Genomic DNA, 7,096 nt, shown 5'->3' on the forward strand with positions numbered 1-7,096 from the left:
GGAGGGTGGTGATGGTGATGAGGGAAAGAGAATACGGCTGAGAAGGAGATGATAAGGACTGGAAATTAAGTGTGCTGGATTTAGAAACAAATGGAGTGCCATCCTGAATTATTATGTCAGACCCATTTTAGCTTTGTGTTAAATATTTACAGTGCTTTTTATACCAGGTACACTTCTGTTCCTCTGCGTAGTCTCCTGGTTTAGAAAACAAGCTGGTGTTAGGATGAATAAATCAGAAAACAAGCGCTGCAGCAATTTTGGTATCTTATAAAAATACATCTCTGCCTGGACTGGTTTGACAGTGTGGGTTCTGACAGTGGTCCAAATATATGTGATACTGTGGAGGCTGATGGCTTTTTGTGGCTGTCCTCTTGAGGAAGGAGGGATTGAGAAATACTGCTGAAGTGACATATTCTCCTGTAATAGCGACCACACAAGTTTTGGTAAGCATTTTATGAGTTCATGACAGGTAAGACTAAGTACACTGGCTGATGAGTCACTTCTTCAGCAACTCAGTCACTTGGACTGAAGTTCTCTGTACTGGGGTTCTGGCTGCTAGGTCTCGGTATAGTCAGCATCTATCTGGCTGCATTGAAATGTGATAAAAGGTAAAAAACAGATAGCATGTTTTATTACTCAAAGATATCCTGTATCCGTGGCACCTTATTTCTTGTCTGTCACAGCCTTGTTCACTTCATTTTCTACTTGGTTTTTATTTTATTTTTTTAGTATTCTCTACATAACAATCAAAGACCCAAAGAAATGTTCATCTCTGCATCGTTATGAGAAGGAATAGAAAGAGACTAAAGTATATTGCTAACACACCAAAGGGGGGAGAGAAGAATCTGAGTATGCGGAATGAAGTTAATACAGATGTGTCCAGATTGAAAGAAATTCCTGTTTCTTTCCACTGTCTCCTATCTCATGGCTGATCTGGTCTGGCTGTGGTTGCTGAATGGTAGCTGGCTTGAGTGGTTACATTCAGCTCCCTACACCAGGGTTTCTGCCACAGCTCCCAGGGCATTTAATCTCCTTCAAACCCTTACTTAATACTTACAGTAGTTTATTCTGCTGTTCGTAGAAATGTCCAATCCTTTTAAAAGGCTTGAACTCTTCATTTCAAGGCCTGTGGTATGACATTCAGTTCAACAGTCTGTTACCATTACATTTGTTTTCTTTTATCCTTTTAGATCTGCTGCCTCGGCTACATTGGAGATGTCAGTGAATGAGAATAATAACAGTGAATAGGAGTGTTTGACCTAAAGATACACCCTGCAATTTAAGGTTATATATATTGTATTGTCTGGTTTCTCCTCTTTTGAAAATGTTCCAGTTATTTCTGTGAATGCATGCTCTTCCGGGGCCTCTCACTTGTATATCTGCCTTTCTGTGCTGCTTGAAATTGGTAAGCACAGGGTTTGAAGAGTTTGTATAAGGAAACTCTCCAAGCATGTGCTCAGATTTACTCATGCTAAGAACTGTTGATAAAGCTGCAGCCTTGGTAAGAAGTCACAGCGACCACTCTGATACACAGAAGTCTGTCCCTGGCTACATGTGAAGAAATATTGCTCACCTTTGCATTATAAAAAAAAAAAAAAAAAAAAAAAAAGCAGGCACTCCAGTGCTGAATATTTGAGCTGCTTTGAATTTGAGAGGAATACTTCCTGTTTTCATGATTGGTTCTGGAATTGTGGCTCGGGTTGTTGAGGTGAGGACTGAAAACCAGCTTAGGCTATTGTTACCCTTGCAATGGCCCTGCTCCCTGGTGTGGCAGTGCCCGAAGGGCATTTTTCATCATAGCTGTTCTGCTCTACTGTGTGGAATTGCTGTGCTTTCCTGGGGAATGTGCTTTTACAGAGCCATTTCTTGGTTTTTAACTCTAGAGAAGGTTACTCTAGCTGTGGTGTGCAGTTTATCCCTTCTGTCAGAGTTCTCTGAGTGTAGAAATGGAGCTACTTTTGCTAGAGCAATGTGTGTGCCTCGTACCACTCTGCCTCAGGGACTGTCAGGGCATAGTTATGTGCAGGGCCAGCCTGAAAGAAGTCTTGTAACCTGCATCTCAGTCTGCATCTCAGTGATCATTTATCCCTCTTGCTCTTCACTTAGAGGCAACCTTTTACATGTGACTTAGCAGTTCTTCAAAAAACAAAGAAAACAAATGAAAAACAAACCACTGATTAAACAACAATAAAAGTATAAACACAGTTCTATGTGGATAAAAATGACTTTTTGAAAGTGAAAACTAAATGCAAGGAAAAACAGTAACTTATGCAGGAGATGGTCAGCTCTTCTGATAAATGTATCACAAAGAAGTAAAACTGGCTGCAGGAGGGCTCCCATGGTCACGGTCTTAGCAATTTGCTGTGGATCTGAATAGGCTATTCATTACCTTTAACCCTAGCAGACCACCAAGAAGGAAGGAAAATAATTAATGGCAGATTTTTAGTTTAAGTTAATTTATTGGTGGTAGAACTAATGATGTGTTCCAGGTGTTCTTCAGTTTAACAAGAAAACATTTAACTATTAAATGTTCCAACTGCAATGCAGTTAATTAAACATGATTAAACTGCAGGGTTTACAAACACAACTAATTATATATAATTACATTTGTAGTGGGTTGATAGTGTACTTCATGCAAGATACATGCAATTTCTGAAAAACAGCTTCCCATGACTACCTTGCTCTTGGACATTAATCTATAGGTAAAACACTTTGCTGCATTTTTAGACCAAAAGCTGTAGTGAGTTACTGAATGAACTGATCAATGCATCATTACTTGCTCACTTGTGCTTGTTGAGATAGAGAAGAAAGAGGAAAAAAACAAACTCTGCCCAGAGCTCTATCACTTCCAGTTCTGATTTAATGTGATAGTGGGCAGTCTGCTGGAAAGTTACAGTGTCTGAACTGGAATAAAGTGAACCTTGCATGAAGGAGAAGAAACTCCTACTGCTGTGGGGGGAAAAAGAGGTCACCCGACATCCTTCTCTGCAGTCCAAGCTCTTGCTGGGATGTTGTCTGTAACTAACAGTGATTAAATCTGAGACAATGGCTCAGCACCTCATGGCAGCTGCTGTAAAACACAGGGGTCATTGTGGGCACAAACTTAACCTCTGGTGAAGGAGGTCAGCTTGGATGTGCAGCGCTGAGAGGAGAGAGTAAGGAAAGGATGATTAAGTCTTCTTCAGTTTCTTGCTGGTCCTTCAACTATAACACCTGCTTTCTGTTGCGAGGCTATTTGTCTCAGGATAGTGTAAATAGTTCTCCTCAAGCCTACAGCATGAAAAATATGGCATGAATTAAATCTTCGGTGCTGGGTTTTGTTTTGTCCAGTGGTTATTATCCTTTGGATTAGGACCTAATAGTCTTCTAATGTATGAAAACTCTGTGGATATGCATCATTTGATTATGAATGATACTTTTGTAGGAAAGCTATGCACTGCAATTTACGTGTAGTATGATACATTTTAATGTCTAATCTGATTTGCATTAAGACCCAATTTAATTTGAACAATCAATTAAAGGGACCAAGGAAAAGAGCTGTTAGTGGAGAGATAGGGTAACAATGTCTTACTCTCAGAGCATTGGGAAGCAGGCACCTCTTTGCTACTGATGCACTGGCTGTAGCTGATGGGGAGGCAGGCATATCCCCTGTTATCTCACAGCTGAGACAGCACCAGGTAACAGGGAGGGGGAGGAGGATAAGGAGAGAGAGCAGCACACTTATGTTCTGAACAGGTGGCTTGTCCCTGAGAGCCTTACTTGGCTCAAAAGCAGTGATGCTTTTCGCTGTAGTTTTAATTTTGCAATATTTGGGTGAATGTTACTTAGCTCATCAGTATCTGTGTAGGACTTGCAGTGAATGACTTTTTTTTTTTTTTTTTTGAGAACTTTGAGTTCATTCTTGTGTGCTATTGAGTGTTCAAGGCACTATAACATTTGTTTAGCAGAGGATATTTTGCTGATGTCATTAGATAGTCCAGTCTATTTCTATGTTCATGACTTCCTTAACTGTATACAGTTACACAACTCTGCAATTGGAATTCTACAGAAACATCAGCCATCTCAGGTAAGAAACAATGCCCTTTCCTCCCCAGTCATCAGTGAGGATTAGCCTAATTGCTCATAATAAAATCAAATACCTCTCTCTCACTTTGGATTCTCCTGGCCTAGCCCTTGCATAGAGAAGGGTTTGCTTTTGCCCACTGGCCATCCTGGATTTGTCTGTTTCCCTACTGATTACTAGGAAAATAGTTTTTGTTTAAATAATTCAAGGGGACAGATAGTTACTGGAAGAAACTAGTGATTCAAGTGGCACTGGCTGGGATGCTAAAGTATTGGGTTGGAGATCATGCCCTTGTACCACTCCTGAACTGGTGCTGCAAAGGGTGGCAACCAGAAATGGGAAAACAGGAAAGAGGGTGGTTAGAGCTCATCCATATTGTTGTGAGCAAAAAACCCAAATAAAAAATTAACAGTCGTGAGGACAGCTGCCTATTCAGGTTTCCCTGCAGTGTGCTGTGGATGGGTTTCACTTCAGGTTGGTGAGCACCTTGGAGATCCAGTGAATGCCAGCCAGCTTTGTCAGGATGGTTAAGACAAAAATTTATTTGCATTTGTGCGTGGCTGCCTGGCACACCCACATGAGCTGTGATAGGTTCCTGTGGGTTTGTGGTGCGACATAGCAGGGGGATGCACTGGCACCTGCTCATGTGCTCCCACCTGTGGACAGCTGAACACTGCATCCCTCTGCTTGTGGCTGTGTTAGCCATGAAGTTCTGAAGTGGCATTAAAATGTTATTTTTTTTTTTTTCCCCAAATTTTGTTACTTGTTGCTAATGAAAAGACAATGAAAAGAGGTTGAAAGTAAATTTATATTGCGCCTTTTAGGCAGTTTTATACTTCCCTCTGACAATAAGGCTAAAGGAGCAAAGTAACATTGACTAAGTGTCTGGTATTTATTTAAGTGCTCTTGAAAGTTAATCAATCTGCTTGTGCTCTAAACAATGTTAGCTCTGCAGTTCAGAGGGGGAGGGGGAAAATCCACCCGGCTTTTCTGGCTTATAGAGGGTGGCAGGGCTGGGAGCAAACCATGATCAGCCTGTTTGCTTGTGCTTTGGTGGGATTAAGGTGGGATGCAGCACTGTCACTCCAACGATGTTTTCTATGTATTTAATTGACCATTGCAGCTTGCAAACAACCCCATTAGCAAATGTGTTTATGCTGCAGGAAGCTACTGTTGAACGGTGCTGGTGTCTCAAACTTTGGTTATGGTATAAAATAAGGTAGTTTGAATGAATTTGGAGTAAGATCAACAATAAAGCAAAAAAGTGGATTTTCTTCTGTAATAATAAAACAGATCTATAACTTGGAGGCTTTGCTGAAGAATGTAAAAATGCATAGACTTTTAATGAAACTGTGAAGGAAAACAAAACAAATCCCTCTGATTTAAGAGATCTGTTGGTGAAACTTTGATCTTGAAAGTCGAGAAGGGATATAGAAGTCCTGCTGACCTTCAGAGCACAGAGCAGCTGGGCAGGGAGAAAGGTGACCTCTGGACCTGGGGACTGCCCTAAGGGCTTTTGTTTGGAGGTCCTTTCCTGTGCTAAAACCTCCGTAAACACACACATCTAAGTGGGTGATTCGTGGTTATTTGTGATTACAAATAATAAATTGCCTTACTTAAACCCCTGTGGCAGACTGGGTCTGTGCTCCTTTGGATGTCTCTCTGTCTTTGGGATCTTTGGGTTTCTGGCCCCTGCTCAGTGCTGGGGTGAGCAGGAGCTCGTGCTTGCTCAAAGCAGTGGAAGCAAAGCATAATAAAATGCATGAAAATCATTTTGAAGCTGCAGTGGAGCCACTTAATAACAGATCTAAGTAAAAGATGGAAAAAGAATTACTTGGGAACACAAAGTAAATGGGCATAAAATGGGTGTTTATGCAAGAACAGGTTTGTGAAGCATTGCTTTCTGCTTTAAATGCACAGTAACAAATGCAACCTTGAGACAGCTTGCGTTCAGTTGTTGTTGCTGCCCAACTTCTCCGTGCTGAGGTAAAGAGTGAAATGGTGACTGTGTGTTGTGTGTGCTGCAGCAATGCACTGAGAGGTGCTTTGAGGAGAAGGTGGTTCCGGAAGGTTCCGGAAGTCCTCCCCTGCCCCACTGTGGTACAGCCTGAGAAAATCCGGCTGGACAAAAGGCGGGAAAGCACATGAGGCTGTGAGCCCTGAGGAGAGGAGGAGAAGGAGGGAGGCTCAGTCTGGGGGAAGGTGTTTTAATTTCCCTTCCCATCACCCAAACCTATTGAAAATGGTAAGAAATAATTTTCCCTTAAACTGAGAGAATGCTCTGCCTGTGAGGGCACTCAATAGTGGTCTCCCAGCTGACTGGAGCTGTGAGGAGCACAGGGTAGGGGGAGAGCCAGCGGCCATGCTGCAGTGCCCTCAGTCTGGTAAGGCTGGGAGCAAAGCTGACGTGTGTTCTCCCACCACCATTTGCACATTTGCATCTACACAGCCATCGCACATGGGTCACACACAGATGTAACATGGCATGCCTAGAGGCTGCTTCTGCTGCCTGATGGTGGACTTGGGGTGGGAAGGCGGGTGCCAGCCTCCTCGTACAGCATGCACAGAGCAGCCACCTGTTAGGTGGGGAAAGGTGATGCTGGATGTTGCTCCCTGGTTTTGTACCTCTGCTTGCAGATAGCAGGCTGACAGTGAGCGCTGTGTGGGAACTGCAGGTGGCAGTAGGGATTAACTTATACCGAACAAAAAGCGTTATAACTTCCTTTCTCCACGATAGCTCTGCATATGGTAAAAATCCGAGTCTCTATAAGGAGCCTTCCCTTACAGCCCACAGTCCGTGCTTTTAGGACTTCTCAGCTCGTGTTAGGTCAAATATTTTTAGAAGCTGCTATGACTTTTCCCATTCTTTCTGAGATGCCCTCACTGCTTTCCCCCCAGAGTGGGTTTCTGTTTCGTAGTGTTGGAACCGTTCTAAATATGTTAATTGAGTTCTGTGTTTATTTTCTGTGTTCCTACTGGGAAAGGTACTTAAGCAGGCTGTCTATTACTTGCATTTAGCACAATGAAGATTCA

This window comes from Meleagris gallopavo, chromosome 8 (genome assembly GCF_905368555.1).
Source record: "Meleagris gallopavo chromosome 8, MGAL_WU_HG_1.1, whole genome shotgun sequence".
NCBI classification, from domain to species: Eukaryota; Metazoa; Chordata; class Aves; order Galliformes; family Phasianidae; genus Meleagris; species Meleagris gallopavo.